We start from the raw sequence: 18,255 nt of genomic DNA on the forward strand, positions 1-18,255 counted from the left end.
AGGTATCTGTACACTGAGTGGTGTCTCTCAGTCCCTGTCTCTCAGGGAGATATATGTACACTGACTGGTGTCTCTCAGTCCCTGTCTCTCAGGGAGATATCTGTACACTGACTGGTGTCTCTCAGTCCCTCTCTCTCAGGGAGATATATGTACACTGACTGGTGTCTCTCAGTCCCTCTCTCTCAGGGAGATATCTGTACACTGAGTGGTGTCTCTCAGTCCCTGTCTCTCAGGGAGATATATGTACACTGAGTGGTGTCTCTCAGTCCCTCTCTCGGGGAGGTATCTGTACACTGACTGGTGTCTCTCAGTCCCTCTCTCTCAGGGAGATATCTGTACACTGAGTGCTGTCTCTCAGTCCCTGTCTCTCAGGGAGATATCTGTACACTGACTGGTGTCTCTCAGTCCCTCTCTCTCAGGGAGATATCTGTACACTGACTGGTGTCTCTCAGTCCCTGTCTCTCAGGGAGATATCTGTACACTGACTGGTGTCTCTCAGTCCCTGTCTCTCAGGGAGATATCTGTGCACTGACTGGTGTCTCTCAGTCCCTCTCTCTCAGGGAGATATATGTACACTGACTGGTGTCTCTCAGTCCCTGTCTCTCAGGGAGATATCTGTACACTGACTGGTGTCTCTCAGTCCCTGTCTCTCAGGGAGATATCTGTGCACTGACTGGTGTCTCTCAGTCCCTGTCTCTCAGGGAGATATCTGTACACTGAGTGGTGTCTCTCAGTCCCTGTCTCTCAGGGAGATATCTGTACACTGACTGGTGTCTCTCAGTCCCTCTCTCTCAGGGAGATATCTGTACACTGAGTGGTGTCTCTCAGTCCCTGTCTCTCAGGGAGATATCTGTACACTGAGTGGTGTCTCTCAGTCCCTCTCTCTCAGGGAGATATCTGTACACTGAATGGTGTCTCTCAGTCCCTCTCTCTCAGGGAGATATCTGTGCACTGACTGGTGTCTCTCAGTCCCTGTCTCTCAGGGAGATATCTGTACACTGACTGGTGTCTCTCAGTCCCTCTCTCTCAGGGAGATATCTGTACACTGACTGGTGTCTCTCAGTCCCTCTCTCTCAGGGAGATATCTGTACTCTGAGTGGTGTCTCACAGTCCCTCTCTCACAGGGAGATATCTGTGCACTGACTGGTTTCTCTCAGTCCCTCTCTCTCAGGGAGATATTTGTACACTGACTGGTGTCTCTCAGTCCCTGTCTCTCAGGGAGATATCTATACACTGAGTGGTGTCTCTCAGTCCCTGTCTCTCAGGGAGATATCTGTACACTGACTGGTGTCTCTCAGTCCCTGTCTCTCAGGGAGATATCTGTACACTGACTGGTGTCTCTCAGTCCCTGTCTCTCAGGGAGATATCTGTACTCTGACTGGTGTCTCTCTGTCCTTGTCTCTCAGGGAGATATCTGTGCACTGACTGGTGTCTCTCAGTCCCTGTCTCTCAGGGAGATATCTGTACTCTGAGTGGTGTCTCACAGTCCCTCTCTCTCAGGGAGATATCTGTACACTGACTGGTGTCTCTCAGTCCCTGTCTCTCAGGGAGATATCTGTACACTGAGTGGTGTATCTCAGTCCCTCTCTCTCAGGGAGATATCTGTACACTGACTGGTGTCTCTCAGTCCCTGTCTCTCAGGGAGATATCTATACACTGAGCGGTGTCTCTCAGTCCCTGTCTCTCAGGGAGATATCTGTACACTGACTGGTGTCTCTCAGTCCCTCTCTCTCAGGGAGATATCTGTACACTGACTGGTGTCTCTCAGTCCCTCTCTCTCAGCAAGATATCTGTACACTGAGTGGTGTCTCACAGCCCCTGTCTCTCAGGGAGATATCTGTACACTGACTGGTGTCTCTCAGCCCCTCTCTCTCAGGGAGAAATCTGTACACTGAGTGGTGTCTCTCAGTCCCTCTCTCTCAGGGAGATATCTGTACACTGACTGGTGTCTCTCAGTCCCTCTCTCTCAGGGAGATATCTGTACGCTGACTGGTGTCTCTCAGTCCCTCTCTCTCAGGGAGATATCTGTACACTGAGTGGTGTCTCTCAGTCCCTCTCTCTCAGGGAGATATCTGTACACTGACTGGTGTCTCTCAGTCCTTGTCTCTCAGGGAGATATATGTACACTGACTGGTGTCTCTCAGTCCCTCTCTCTCAGGGAGGTATCTGTACACCGAGTGGTGTCTCTCAGTCCCTGTCTCTCAGGGAGATATATGTACACTGACTGGTGTCTCTCAGTCCCTCTCTCTCAGGGAGATATCTGTACACTGAGTAGTGTCTCTCAGTCCCTCTCTCTCAGGGAGATATCTGTACACTGAGTGGTGTCTCTCAGTCCCTGTCACTCAGGGAGATATCTGTACACTGAGTGGTGTCTCTCAGTCCCTGTCTCTCAGGGAGATATCTGTACACTGAGTGGTGTCTCTCAGTCCCTGTCTCTCAGGGAAATATATGTACACTGACTGGTGTCTCTCAGACCCTCTCTCTCAGGGAGGTATCTGTACACTGACTGGTGTCTCTCAGTCCCTGTCTCTCAGGGAGATATCTGAACCCTGAGTGGTGTCTCTCAGTCTCTGTGTCTCAGGGAGATATATGTACACTGACTGGTGTCTCTCAGTCCCTCTCTCTCAGGGAGGTATATGTACACTGAGTGGTGTCTCTCAGTCCCTGTCTTTCAGGGAGATATATGTACACTGACTGGTGTCTCTCAGTCCCTCTCTCTCAGGGAGATATCTGTACACTGACTGGTGTCTCTCAGTCCCTGTCTCTCAGGGAGATATCTGTACACTGAGTGGTGTCTCACAGTCCCTCTCTCTCAGGGAGATATCTGTACACTGAGTGGTGTCTCTCAGTCCCTCTCTCTCAGGGAGATATCTGTACTCTGACTGGTGGCTCTCAGTCCCAGTCTCTCAGGGAGATATCTGTACACTGAGTGGTGTCTCACAGTCCCTCTCTCTCAGGGAGATATCTGTACACTGACTGGTGTCTCTCAGTCCCTCTCTCTCAGCAAGATATCTGTACGCTGACTGGTGTCTCTCAGTCCCTCTCTCTCAGGGAGATATCTGTACACTGAGTGGTGTCTCTCAGTCCCTGTCTCTCTCAGGGAGATATCTGTACACTGACTGGTGTCTCTCAGTCCCTCTCTCTCAGGGAGATATCTGTACACTGACTGGTGTCTCTCAGTCCCTGTCTCTCAGGGAGAAATCTGTACACTGAGTGGTGTCTCTCAGTCCCTCTCTCTCAGGGAGATATCTGTACACTGACTGGTGTCTCTCAGTCCCTGTCTCTCAGGGAGATATCTGTACACTGAGTGGTGTCTCTCAGTCCCTCTCTCTCAGGGAGATATCTGTACACTGAGTGGTGTCTCTCAGTCCCTCTCTCTCAGGGAGATAACTGTACACTGACTGGTGTCTCTCAGTCCCTGTCTCTCAGGGAGATATATGTACACTGAGTGGTTTCTCTCAGTCCCTCTCTCTCTGGGAGGTATCTGTACACTGAGTGGTGTCTCTCAGTCCCTGTCTCTCAGGGAGATATATGAACACTGACTGGTGTCTCTCAGTCCCTGTCTCTCAGGGAGATATCTGTACACTGAGTGGTGCCTCTCAGTCCCTCTCTCTCAGGGAGATATCTGTACACTGACTGGTGTCTCTCAGTCCCTGTCTCTCAGGGAGATATATGTACACTGACTGGTGTCTCTCAGTCCCTCTCTCGGGGAGGTATCTGTACACTGAGTGGTGTCTCTCAGTCCCTGTCTCTCAGGGAGATATATGTACACTGACTGGTGTCTCTCAGTCCCTCTCTCTCAGGGAGATATCTGTACACTGAGTGGTGTCTCTCAGTCCCTCTCACTCAGGGAGATATCTGTACACTGACTGGTGTCTCTCAGTCCTTGTCTCTCAGGGAGATATATGTACACTGACTGGTGTCTCTCAGTCCCTCTCTCTCAGGGAGGTATCTGTACACTGAGTGGTGTCTCTCAGTCCCTGTCTCTCAGGGAGATATATGTACACTGACTGGTGTCTCTCAGTCCCTCTCTCTCAGGGAGATATCTGTACACTGAGTGGTGTCTCTCAGTCCCTCTCTCTCAGGGAGATATCTGTACACTGAGTGGTGTCTCTCAGTCCCTGTCTCTCAGGGAGATATCTGTACACTGAGTGGTGTCTCTCTGTCCCTGTCTCTCAGGGAGATATCTGTACACTGAGTGGTGTCTCTCAGTCCCTGTCTCTCAGGGAGATATATGTACACTGACTGGTGTCTCTCAGTCCCTCTCTCTCAGGGAGGTATCTGTACACTGACTGGTGTCTCTCAGTCCCTGTCTCTCAGGGAGATATCTGTACACTGAGTGGTGTCTCAGAGTCCCTCTCTCTCAGGGAGATATCTGAACCCTGAGTGGTGTCTCTCAGTCCCTGTGTCTCAGGGAGATATCTGTACACTGACTGGTGTCTCTCAGTCCCTCTCTCTCAGGGAGGTATATGTACACTGAGTGGTGTCTCTCAGTCCCTGTCTCTCAGGGAGATATATGTACACTGACTGGGGTCTCTCAGTCCCTCTCTCTCAGGGAGATATCTGTACACTGACTGGTGTCTCTCAGTCCCTCTCTCTCAGGGAGATATCTGTACACTGAGTGGTGTCTCACAGCCCCTGTCTCTCAGGGAGATATCTGTACACTGACTGGTGTCTCTCAGTCCCTGTCTGTCAGGGAGATATCTATACACTGACTGGTGTCTCACAGTCCCTCTCTCTCAGGGATATATCTGTACACTGACTGGTGTCTCTCAGTCCCTGTCTCTCAGGGAGATATCTGTACACTGACTGGTGTCTCTCAGTCCCTCTCTCTCAGGGAGATATCTGTACACTGACTGGTGTCTCTCAGTCCCTGTCTCTCAGGGAGTTAACTGTACACTGAGTGGTGTCTCACAGTCCCTCTCTCTCAGGGAGATATCTGTACACTGACTGGTGTCTCTCAGTCCCTCTCTCTCAGGGAGATATCTGTACACTGAGTGGTGTCTCACAGCCCCTGTCTCTCAGGGAGATATCTGTACACTGACTGGTGTCTCTCAGTCCCTGTCTCTCAGGGAGAAATCTGTACACTGAGTGGTGTCTCTCAGTCCCACTCTCTCAGGGAGATATCTGTACACTGAGTGGTGTCTCTCAGTCCCTGTCTCTCAGGGAGATATCTGTACACTGAGTGGTGTCTCACAGTCCCTCTCTCTCAGGGAGATATCTGTACACTGAGTGGTGTCTCTCAGTCCCTCTCACTAAGGGAGATATCTGTACACTGACTGGTGTCTCTCAGTCCCTGTCTCTCAGGGAGATATCTGTACACTGAGTGGTGTCTCACAGTCCCTCTCTCTCAGGGAGATATCTGTACACTGACTGGTGTCTCTCAGTCCCTCTCTCTCAGGGAGATATCTGTACGCTGACTGTTGTCTCTCAGTCCCTCTCTCTCAGGGAGATATCTGTACACTGAGTGTTGTCTCTCAGTCCCTCTCTCTCAGGGAGATATCTGTACACTGACTGGTGTCTCTCAGTCCCTCTCTCTCAGGGAGATATCTGTACACTGACTGGTGTCTCTCAGTCCCTGTCTCTCAGGGAGAAATCTGTACACTGAGTGGTGTCTCTCAGTCCCTCTCTCTCAGGGAGATATCTGTACACTGACTGGTGTCTCTCAGTCCCTGTCTCTCAGGGAGATATCTGTACACTGATTGGTGTCTCTCAGTCCCTCTCTCTCAGGGAGATATCTGTACACTGAGTGGTGTCTCTCAGTCCCTCTCTCTCAGGGAGATAACTGTACACTGACTGGTGTCTCTCAGTCCCTGTCTCTCAGGGAGATATATGTACACTGAGTGATGTTTCTCAGTCCCTCTCTCTCTGGGAGGTATCTGTACACTGACTGGTGTCTCTCTGTCCCTGTCTCTCAGGGAGATATCTGTACACTGAGTGGTGCCTCTCAGTCCCTCTCTCTCAGGGAGATATCTGTACACTAACTGGTGTCTCTCAGTCCCTGTCTCTCAGGGAGATATATGTACACTGACTGGTGTCTCTCAGTCCCTCTCTCGGGGAGGTATCTGTACACTGAGTGGTGTCTCTCAGTCCCTGTCTCTCAGGGAGATATATGTACACTGACTGGTGTCTCTCAGTCCCTGTCTCTCAGGTAGATATCTGTACACTGACTGGTGTCTCTCAGTCCCTCTCTCTCAGGGAGATATCTGAACGCTGACTAGTGTCTCTCAGTCCCTCTCTCTCAGGGAGATATCTGTACACTGAGTGGTGTCTCTCAGTCCCTCTCTCTCAGGGAGATATCTGTACACTGAGTGGTGTCTCTCAGTCCCTGTCTCTCAGGGAGATATATGTACACTGACTGGTGTCTCCCAGTCCCTGTCTGTCAGGGAGATATCTATACACTGAGTGGTGTCTCACAGTCCCTCTCTCTCAGGGAGATATCTGTACACTGACTGGTGTCTCTCAGTCCCTGTCTCTCAGGGAGCTTTATGTACACTGAGTGGTGTCTCTCAGGGAGATATCTGTACACTGACTGGTGTCTCTCAGTCCCTGTCTCTCAGGGAGCTTTATGTACACTGAGTGGTGTCTCTCAGTCCCTCTCTCTCAGGGAGATATCTGTACACTGACTGGTGTCTCAGTCCCTGTCTCTCAGGGAGATATCTGTACACTGAGTGGTGTCTCTCAGTCCCTCTCTCTCAGGGAGATATCCGTACATTGACTGGTGTCTCTCAGTCCCTGTCTCTCAGGGAGATATCTGTACACTGAGTGCTGTCTCACAGTCCCTCTCTCTCAGGGAGATATCTGTACACTGACTGGTGTCTCTCAGTCCCTGTCTCTCAGGGTGATATCTATACACTGAGTGGTGTCTCTCAGTCCCTCTCTCTCAGGGAGATATCTGTACACTGACTGGTGACTCTCAGTCCCTGTCTCTCAGGGAGATATCTATACACTGAGTGGTGTCTCTCAGTCCCTGTCTCTCAGGGAGATATCTGTACACTGACTGGTGTCTCTCAGTCCCTCTCTCTCAGGGAGATATCTGTACACTGAGTGGTGTCTCACAGCCCCTGTCTCTCATGGAGATATCTGTACACTGACTGGTGTCTCTCAGTCCCTGTCTCTCAGGGAGTAATCTGTACACTGAGTGGTGTCTCTCAGTCCCTCTCTCTCAGGGAGATATCTGTACACTGACTGGTGTCTCTCAGTCCCTGTCTCTCAGGGAGATATCTGCACACTGAGTGGTGTCTCACTGTCCCTCTCTCTCAGGGAGATATCTGTACACTGAGTGGTGTCTCTCAGTCCCTGTCTCTCAGGGAGCTTTATGTACACTGAGTGGTGTCTCTCAGGGAGATATCTGTAAACTGAGTGGTGTCTCTCAGTCCCTCTCTCTCAGGGAGATATCTGTACACTGAGTGGTGTCTCTCAGCCCCTCTCTCTCAGGGACATATCTGTACACTGACTGGTGTCTCTCAGTCCCTCTCTCTCAGGGAGATATCTGTACACTGACTGGTGTCTCTCAGTCCCTGTCCCTCAGGGAGATATCTGCACACTGAGTGGTGTCTCTCAGTCCCTGACTCTCAGGGAGATATCTGTACACTGACTGGTGTCTCTCAGTCCCTCTCTCTCAGGGAGATATCTATACGCTGACTAGTGTCTCTCAGTCCCTCTCTCTCAGGGAGATATCTGTACACTGAGTGGTGTCTCTCAGTCCCTCTCTCTCAGGGAGATATCTGTACACTGACTGGTGTCTCTCAGTCCCTGTCTCTCAGGGAGATAAATGTTCACTGACTGGTTTCACTCAGTCCCTCTCTCAGGAAGGTATCTGTACACTGAGTGGTGTCTCTCAGTCCCTGTCTCTCAGGGAGATATCTGTACACTGAGTGGTGTCTCTCAGTCCCTCTCTCTCAGGGAGATATCTGTACACTGACTGGTGTCTCTCAGCCCCTCTCTCTCAGGGAGATATCTGTGCACTGAGTGGTGTCTCTCAGTCCCTGTCTCTCAGGGAGATATCTGTACACTGAGTGGTGTCTCTCAGTCCCTCTCTCTCAGGGAGATATCTGTACACTGACTGGTGTCTCTCAGGTCCTCTCTCTCAGGGAGATATCTGTGCACTGAGTGGTGTCTCACAGTCCCTCTCTCTCAGGGAGATATCTGTACACTGGCTGGTGTCTCTCAGTCCCGGTCTCTCAGGGAGATATCTGTACACTGAGTGGTGTCTCTCAGTCCCTCTCTCTCAGGGAGATATCTGTACACTGACTGGTGTCTCTCAGTCCCTGTCTCTCAGGGAGATATCTTTACTCTGAGTGGTGTCTCACAGTCCCTCTCTCTCAGGGAGATATCTGTACACTGACTGGTGTCTCTCAGTCCCTGTCTCTCAGGGAGATATCTATGCACTGAGTGGTGTCTCTCAGTCCCTCTCTCTCAGGGAGATATCTGTACACTGACTGGTGTCTCTCAGTCCCTCTCTCTCAGGGAGATATCTATACACTGAGTGGTGTCTCTCAGTCCCTTTCTCTCAGGGAGATATCTGTACACTGACTGGTGTCTCTCAGTCCCTCTCTCTCAGGGAGATATCTGTACACTGACTGGTGTCTCTCAGTCCCTCTCTCTCAGGGAGATATCTGTACACTGAGTGGTGTCTCACAGCCCCTGTCTCTCAGGGAGATATCTGTACACTGACTGGTGTCTCTCAGTCCCTGTCTCTCAGGGAGAAATCTGTACACTGATTGGTGTCTCTCAGTCCCTCTCTCTCAGGGAGATATCTGTACACTGAGTGGTTCTCTCAGTCCCTGTCTCTCAGGGAGATATCTGTACACTGAGTGGTGTATCACAGTCCCTCTCTCTCAGGGAGATATCTGTACACTGAGTGGTGTCTCTCAGTCCCTCTCTCTCAGGGAGATATCTGTACACTGACTGGTGTCTCTCAGTCCCTGTCTCTCAGGGAGATATCTGTACACTGAGTGGTGTCTCTCAGTCCCTGTCTCTCAGGGAGATATCTGTACACTGAGTGGTGTCTCTCAGTCCCTGTCTCTCAGGGAGATATATGTACACTGACTGGTGTCTCTCAGTCCCTCTCTCTCAGGGAGGTATCTGTACACTGACTGGTGTCTCTCAGTCCCTGTCTCTCAGGGAGATATCTGTACACTGAGTGGTGTCTCACAGCCCCTGTCTCTCAGGGAGATATATGTACACTGAGTGGTGTCTCTCAGTCCCTGTCTGTCAGGGAGATATCTATACACTGAGTGGTGTCTCTCAGTCCCTCTCTCTCAGGGAGATATCTGTACACTGACTGGTGTCTCTCAGTCCCTGTCTCTCAGGGAGATAACTTTACTCTGAGTGGTGTCTCACAGTCCCTCTCTCTCAGGGAGATATCTGTACACTGACTGGTGTCTCTCAGTCCCTGTCTCTCAGGGAGATATCTATGCACTGAGTGGTGTCTCTCAGTCCCTCTCTCTCAGGGAGATATCTGTACACTGACTGGTGTCTCTCAGTCCCTGTCTCTCAGGGAGATATCTATACACTGAGTGGTGTCTCTCAGTCCCTTTCTCTCAGGGAGATATCTGTACACTGACTGGTGTCTCTCAGTCCCTCTCTCTCAGGGAGATATCTGTACACTGAGTGGTGTCTCTCAGTCCCTCTCTCTCAGGGAGATATCTGTACACTGAGTGGTGTCTCACAGCCCCTGTCTCTCAGGGAGATATCTGTACACTGACTGGTGTCTCTCAGTCCCTGTCTCTCAGGGAGAAATCTGTACACTGATTGGTGTCTCTCAGTCCCTCTCTCTCAGGGAGATATCTGTACACTGAGTGGTTCTCTCAGTCCCTGTCTCTCAGGGAGATATCTGTACACTGAGTGGTGTCTCACAGTCCCTCTCTCTCAGGGAGATATCTGTACACTGAGTGGTGTCTCTCAGTCCCTCTCTCTCAGGGAGATATCTGTACACTGACTGGTGTCTCTCAGTCCCTGTCTCTCAGGGAGATATCTGTACACTGAGTGGTGTCTCTCAGTCCCTGTCTCTCAGGGAGATATCTGTACACTGAGTGGTGTCTCTCAGTCCCTGTCTCTCAGGGAGATATATGTACACTGACTGGTGTCTCTCAGTCCCTCTCTCTCAGGGAGGTATCTGTACACTGACTGGTGTCTCTCAGTCCCTGTCTCTCAGGGAGATATCTGTACACTGAGTGGTGTCTCACAGCCCCTGTCTCTCAGGGAGATATATGTACACTGAGTGGTGTCTCTCAGTCCCTGTCTGTCAGGGAGATATCTATACACTGAGTGGTGTCTCTCAGACCCTCTCTCTTAGGGAGATATCTGTACACTGACTGGTGTCTCTCAGTCCCTGTCTGTCAGGGAGATATCTATACACTGAGTGGTGTCTCACAGTCCCTCTCTCTCAGGGAGATATCTGTACACTGACTGGTGTCTCTCAGTCCCTCTCTCTCAGGGAGATATCTGTACACTGAGTGGTTTCTCACAGCACCTGTCTCTCAGGGAGATATCTGTACACTGACTGGTGTCTCTCAGTCCCTGTCTCTTAGGGAGAAATCTGTACACTGAGTGGTGTCTCTCAGTCCCTCTCTCTCAGGGAGATATCTGTACACTGAGTGGTGTCTCTCAGTCCCTGTCTCTCAGGGAGATATCTGTACACTGAGTGGTGTCTCACAGTCCCTCTCTCTCAGGGAGATATCTGTACACTGACTGGTGTCTCTCAGTCCCTCTCTCTCAGGGAGATATCTGTACACTGACTGGTGTCTCTCAGTCCCTGTCTCTCAGGGAGATATCTGTACACTGAGTGGTGTCTCACAGTCCCTCTCTCTCAGGGAGATATCTGTACACTGACTGGTGTCTCTCAGTCCCTCTCTCTCAGGGAGATATCTGTACGCTGACTGGTGTCTCTCAGTCCCTCTCTCTCAGGGAGATATCTGTACACTGAATGGTGTCTCTCAGTCCCTCTCTCTCAGGGAGATATCTGTACACTGAGTGGTGTCTCTCAGTCCCTGTCTCTCAGGGAGAAATCTGTACACTGAGTGGTGTCTCTCAGTCCCTCTCTCTCAGGGAGATATCTGTACACTGACTGGTGTCTCTCAGTCCCTGTCTCTCAGGGAGAAATCTGTACACTGAGTGGTGTCTCTCAGTCCCTGTCTCTCAGGGAGAAATCTGTACACTGAGTGGTGTCTCTCAGTCCCTCTCTCTCAGGGAGATATCTGTACACTGACTGGTGTCTCTCAGTCCCTCTCTCTCTGGGAGGTATCTGTACAATGAGTGGTGTCTCTCAGTCCCTGTCTCTCAGGGAGATATCTGTACAGTGAGTGGTGTCTCTCAGTCCCTGTCTCTCAGGGAGATATCTGTACAATGAGTGGTGTCTCTCAGTCCCTGTCTCTCAGGGAGATATCTGTACAGTGAGTGGTGTCTCTCAGTCCCTGTCTCTCAGGGAGATATCTGTACACTGAGTGGTGTCTCTCAGTCCCTGTCTCTCAGGGAGATATATGTACACTGACTGGTGTCTCTCAGTCCCTGTCTCTCAGGGAGATATCTGTACACTGAGTGGTGTCTCTCAGTCCCTGTCTCTCAGGGAGATATCTGTACACTAACTGGTGTCTCTCAGTCCCTCTCTCTCAGGGAGATATCTGTACACTGAGTGGTGTCTCACAGCCCCTGTCTCTCAGGGAGATATCTGTACACTGACTGGTGTCTCTCAGTCCCTGTCTGTCTGGGAGATATCTATACACTGAGTGGTGTCTCTCAGTCCCTCTCTCTCAGGGAGATATCTGTACACTGACTGGTGTCTCTCAGTCCCTGTCTCTCAGGGAGATATCTGTACACTGAGTGCTGTCTCACAGTCCCTCTCTCTCAGGGAGATATCTGTACACTGAGTGGTGTCTCTCAGTCCCTCTCTCTCAGGGAGATATATGTACACTGACTGGTGTCTCTCAGTCCCTGTCTCTCAGGGAGATATCTGTACACTGACTGGTGTCTCTCAGTCCCTCTCTCTCAGGGAGATATCTGTACGCTGACTGGTGTCTCTCAGTCTCTCTCTCTCAGGGAGATATCTGTATACTGAGTGGTGTCTCTAAGTCCCTCTCTCTCAGGGAGATATCTGTACACTGAGTGGTGTCTCTCAGTCCCTCTCTCTCAGGGAGATATCTGTACACTGACTGGTGTCTCTCAGTCCCTCTCTCTCAGGGAGATATCTGTACACTGAGTGGTGTCTCTCAGTCCCTGACTCTCAGGGAGATATCTGTACACTGACTGGTGTCTCTCAGTCCCTCTCTCTCAGGGAGATATCTGTACGCTGACTAGTGTCTCTCAGTCCCTCTCTCTCAGGGAGATATCTGTACACTGAGTGGTGTCTCTCAGTCCCTCTCTCTCAGGGAGATAAATGTTCACTGACTGGTTTCACTCAGTCCCTCTCTCAGGAAGGTATCTGTACACTGAGTGGTGTCTCTCAGTCCCTGTCTCTCAGGGAGATATCTGTACACTGAGTGGTGTCTCTCAGTCCCTCTCTCTCAGGCAGATATCTGTACACTGACTGGTGTCTCTCAGCCCCTCTCTCTCAGGGAGATACTCGTGCACTGAGTGGTGTCTCTCAGTCCCTGTCTCTCAGGGAGATATCTGTACACTGAGTGGTGTCTCTCAGTCCCTCTCTCTCAGGGAGATATCTGTACACTGACTGGTGTCTCTCAGGTCCTCTCTCTCAGGGAGATATCTGTGCACTGAGTGGTGTCTCACAGTCCCTCTCTCTCAGGGAGATATCTGTACACTGGCTGGTGTCTCTCAGTCCCGGTCTCTCAGGGAGATATCTGTACACTGAGTGGTGTCTCTCAGTCCCTCTCTCTCAGGGAGATATCTGTACACTGACTGGTGTCTCTCAGTCCCTGTCTCTCAGGGAGATATCTGTACTCTGAGTGGTGTCTCACAGTCCCTCTCTCTCAGGGAGATATCTGTACACTGACTGGTGTCTCTCAGTCCCTGTCTCTCAGGGAGATATCTATGCACTGAGTGGTGTCTCTCAGTCCCTCTCTCTCAGGGAGATATCTGTACACTGACTGGTGTCTCTCAGTCCCTGTCTCTCAGGGAGATATCTATACACTGAGTGGTGTCTCTCAGTCCCTTTCTCTCAGGGAGATATCTGTACACTGACTGGTGTCTCTCAGTCCCTCTCTCTCAGGGAGATATCTGTACACTGACTGGTGTCTCCCAGTCCCTCTCTCTCAGGGAGATATCTGTACACTGAGTGGTGTCTCACAGCCCCTGTCTCTCAGGGAGATATCTGTACACTGACTGGTGTCTCTCAGTCCCTGTCTCTCAGGGAGAAATCTGTACACTGATTGGTGTCTCTCAGTCCCTCTCTCTCAGGGAGATATCTGTACACTGAGTGGTTCTCTCAGTCCCTGTCTCTCAGGGAGATATCTGTACACTGAGTGGTGTCTCACAGTCCCTCTCTCTCAGGGAGATATCTGTACACTGAGTGGTGTCTCTCAGTCCCTCTCTCTCAGGGAGATATCTGTACACTGACTGGTGTCTCTCAGTCCCTGTCTCTCAGGGAGATATCTGTACACTGAGTGGTGTCTCTCAGTCCCTGTCTGTCAGGGAGATATCTGTACACTGAGTGGTGTCTCTCAGTCCCTGTCTCTCAGGGAGATATATGTACACTGACTGGTGTCTCTCAGTCCCTCTCTCTCAGGGAGGTATCTGTACACTGACTGGTGTCTCTCAGTCCCTGTCTCTCAGGGAGATATCTGTACACTGAGTGGTGTCTCACAGCCCCTGTCTCTCAGGGAGATATATGAACACTGAGTGGTGTCTCTCAGTCCCTGTCTGTCAGGGAGATATCTATACACTGAGTGGTGTCTCTCAGTCCCTCTCTCTCAGGGAGATATCTGTACACTGACTGGTGTCTCTCAGTCCCTGTCTGTCAGGGAGATATCTATACACTGAGTGGTGTCTCACAGTCCCTCTCTCTCAGGGAGATATCTGTACACTGACTGGTGTCTCTCAGTCCCTCTCTCTCAGGGAGATATCTGTACACTGAGTGGTTTCTCACAGCCCCTGTCTCTCAGGGAGATATCTGTACACTGACTGGTGTCTCTCAGTCCCTGTCTCTTAGGGAGAAATCTGTACACTGAGTGGTGTCTCTCAGTCCCTCTCTCTCTGGGAGGTATCTGTACAATGAGTGGTGTCTCTCAGTCCCTGTCTCTCAGGGAGATATCTGTACAGTGAGTGGTGTCTCTCAGTCCCTGTCTCTCAGGGAGATATCTGTACACTGAGTGGTGTCTCTCAGTCCCTCTCTCTCAGGGAGATATCTGTACACTGACTGGTGTCTCTCAGTCCCTGTCTCTCAGGGAGATATCTGTACACTGAGTGGTGTCTCTCAGTCCCTGTCTCTCAGGGAGATATATGTACACTGACTGGTGTCTCTCAGTCCCTGTCTCTCAGGGAGATATCTGTACACTGAGTGGTGTCTCTCAGTCCCTGTCTCTCAGGGAGGTATCTGTACACTGACTGGTGTCTCTCAGTCCCTGTCTCTCAGGGAGATATCTGTACACTGAGTGGTGTCTCACAGCCCCTGTCTCTCAGGGAGATATATGAACACTGAGTGGTGTCTCTCAGTCCCTGTCTGTCAGGGAGATATCTATACACTGAGTGGTGTCTCTCAGTCCCTCTCTCTCAGGGAGATATCTGTACACTGACTGGTGTCTCTCAGTCCCTGTCTGTCAGGGAGATATCTATACACTGAGTGGTGTCTCACAGTCCCTCTCTCTCAGGGAGATATCTGTACACTGACTGGTGTCTCTCAGTCCCTCTCTCTCAGGGAGATATCTGTACACTGAGTGGTTTCTCACAGCCCCTGTCTCTCAGGGAGATATCTGTACACTGACTGGTGTCTCTCAGTCCCTGTCTCTTAGGGAGAAATCTGTACACTGAGTGGTGTCTCTCAGTCCCTCTCTCTCTGGGAGGTATCTGTACAATGAGTGGTGTCTCTCAGTCCCTGTCTCTCAGGGAGATATCTGTACAGTGAGTGGTGTCTCTCAGTCCCTGTCTCTCAGGGAGATATCTGTACACTGAGTGGTGTCTCTCAGTCCCTCTCTCTCAGGGAGATATCTGTACACTGACTGGTGTCTCTCAGTCCCTGTCTCTCAGGGAGATATCTGTACACTGAGTGGTGTCTCTCAGTCCCTGTCTCTCAGGGAGATATATGTACACTGACTGGTGTCTCTCAGTCCCTGTCTCTCAGGGAGATATCTGTACACTGAGTGGTGTCTCTCAGTCCCTGTCTCTCAGGGAGATATCTGTACACTAACTGGTGTCTCTCAGTCCCTCTCTCTCAGGGAGATATCTGTACACTGAGTGGTGTCTCACAGCCCCTGTCTCTCAGGGAGATATCTGTACACTGACTGGTGTCTCTCAGTCCCTGTCTGTCAGGGAGATATCTATACACTGAGTGGTGTCTCTCAGTCCCTGTCTCTCAGGGAGATATCTGTACACTGACTGGTGTCTCTCAGTCCCTGTCTCTCAGGGAGATATCTGTACACTGAGTGCTGTCTCACAGTCCCTCTCTCTCAGGGAGATATCTGTACACTGAGTGCTGTCTCTCAGTCCCTCTCTCTCAGGGAGATATCTGTACACTGACTGGTGTTTCTCAGTCCCTGTCTCTCAGGGAGATATCTGTACACTGAGTGGTGTCTCACAGTCCCTCTCTCTCAGGGAGATATCTGTACACTGACTGGTGTCTCCCAGTCCCTCTCTCTCAGGGAGATATCTGTACGCTGACTGGTGTCTCTCAGTCTCTCTCTCTCAGGGAGATATCTGTATACTGAGTGGTGTCTCTCAGTCCCTCTCTCTCAGGGAGATATCTGTACACTGACTGGTGTCTCTCAGTCCCTCTCTCTCAGGGAGATATCTGTACACTGACTGGTGTCTCTCAGTCCCTGTCTCTCAGGGAGAAATCTGTACACTGAGTGGTGTCTCTCAGTTCCTCTCTCTCAGGGAGATATCTGTACACTGACTGGTGTCTCTCAGTCCCTGTCTCTCAGGGAGATATCTGTACACTGAGTGGTGTCTCTCAGTCCCTCTCTCTCAGGGAGATATCTGTACACTGAGTGGTGTCTCTCAGTCCCTCTCTCCCAGGGAGATAACTGTACACTGACTGGTGTCTCTCAGTCCCTGTCTCTCAGGGAGATATATGTACACTGAGTGGTGTCTCTCAGTCCCTCTCTCTCTGGGAGGTATCTGTACACTGAGTGGTGTCTCTCAGTCCCTGTCTCTCAGGGAGATATATGAACACTGACTGGTGTCTCTCAGTCCCTGTCTCTCAGGGAGATATCTGTACACTGAGTGGTGCCTCTCAGTCCCTCTCTCTCAGGGAGATATCTGTACACTGAGTGGTGTCTCTCAGTCCCTGTCTCTCAGGGAGAAATCTGTACACTGAGTGGTGTCTCTCAGTCCCTCTCTCTCAGGGAGATATCTGTACACTGACTGGTGTCTCTCAGTCCCTGTCTCTCAGGGAGATATCTGTACACTGAGTGGTGTCTCTCAGTCCCTCTCTCTCAGGGAGATATCTGTACACTGAGTGGTGTCTCTCGGTCCCTCTCACTCAGGGAGATATCTGTACACTGACTGGTGTCTCTCAGTCCTTGTCTCTCAGGGAGATATATGTACACTGACTGGTGTCTCTCAGTCCCTCTCTCTCAGGGAGGTATCTGTACACTGAGTGGTGTCTCTCAGTCCCTGTCTCTCAGGGAGATATATGTACACTGACTGGTGTCTCTCAGTCCCTCTCTCTCAGGGAGATATCTGTACACTGAGTGGTGTCTCTCAGTCCCTCTCTCTCAGGGAGATATCTGTACACTGAGTGGTGTCTCTCAGTCCCTGTCTCTCAGGGAGATATCTGTACACTGAGTGGTGTCTCTCTGTCCCTGTCTCTCAGGGAGATATCTGTACACTGAGTGGTGTCTCTCAGTCCCTGTCTCTCAGGGAGATATATGTACACTGACTGGTGTCTCTCAGTCCCTCTCTCTCAGGGAGGTATCTGTACACTGACTGGTGTCTCTCAGTCCCTGTCTCTCAGGGAGATATCTGTACACTGAGTGGTGTCTCAGAGTCCCTCTCTCTCAGGGAGATATCTGAACCCTGAGTGGTGTCTCTCAGTCCCTGTGTCTCAGGGAGATATATGTACACTGACTGGTGTCTCTCAGTCCCTCTCTCTCAGGGAGGTATATGTACACTGAGTGGTGTCTCTCAGTCCGTGTCTCTCAGGGAGATATATGACCACTGACTGGTGTCTCTCAGTCCCTCTCTCTCAGGGAGATATCTGTACACTGACTGGTGTCTCTCAGTCCCTCTCTCTCAGGGAGATATCTGTACACTGAGTGGTGTCTCACAGCCCCTGTCTCTCAGGGAGATATCTGTACACTGACTGGTGTCTCTCAGTCCCTGTCTGTCAGCGAGATATCTATACACTGAGTGGTGTCTCTCAGTCCCTCTCTCTCAGGGAGATATCTGTACACTGACTGGTGTCTCTCAGTCCCTGTCTCTCAGGGAGATATCTGTACACTGAGTGGTGTCTCACAGTCCCTCTCTCTCAGGGATATATCTGTACACTGACTGGTGTCTCTCAGTCCCTGTCTCTCAGGGAGATATCTGTACACTGACTGGTGTCTCTCAGTCCCTCTCTCTCAGGGAGATATCTGTACACTGACTGGTGTCTCTCAGTCCCTGTCTCTCAGGGAGATAACTGTACACTGAGTGGTGTCTCTCAGTCCCTCTCTCTCAGGGAGATATCTGTACACTGACTGGTGTTTCTCAGTCCCTGTCTCTCAGGGAGATATCTGTACACTGAGTGGTGTCTCACAGTCCCTCTCTCTCAGGGAGATATCTGTACACTGACTGGTGTCTCTCAGTCCCTCTCTCTCAGGGAGATATCTGTACGCTGACTGGTGTCTCTCAGTCTCTCTCTCTCAGGGAGATATCTGTATACTGAGTGGTGTCTCTCAGTCCCTGTCTCTCAGGGAGATATCTGTACAGTGAGTGGTGTCTCTCAGTCCCTGTCTCTCAGGGAGATATCTGTACACTGACTGGTGTCTCTCAGTCCCTGTCTCTCAGGGAGAAATCTGTACACTGAGTGGTGTCTCTCAGTCCCTCTCTCTCAGGGAGATATTTGTACACTGACTGGTGTCTCTCAGTCCCTGTCTCTCAGGGAGATATCTGTACACTGAGTGGTGTCTCTCAGTCCCTCTCTCTCAGGGAGATATCTGTACA

This window comes from Heterodontus francisci, chromosome 14 (genome assembly GCF_036365525.1).
Source record: "Heterodontus francisci isolate sHetFra1 chromosome 14, sHetFra1.hap1, whole genome shotgun sequence".
NCBI classification, from domain to species: Eukaryota; Metazoa; Chordata; class Chondrichthyes; order Heterodontiformes; family Heterodontidae; genus Heterodontus; species Heterodontus francisci.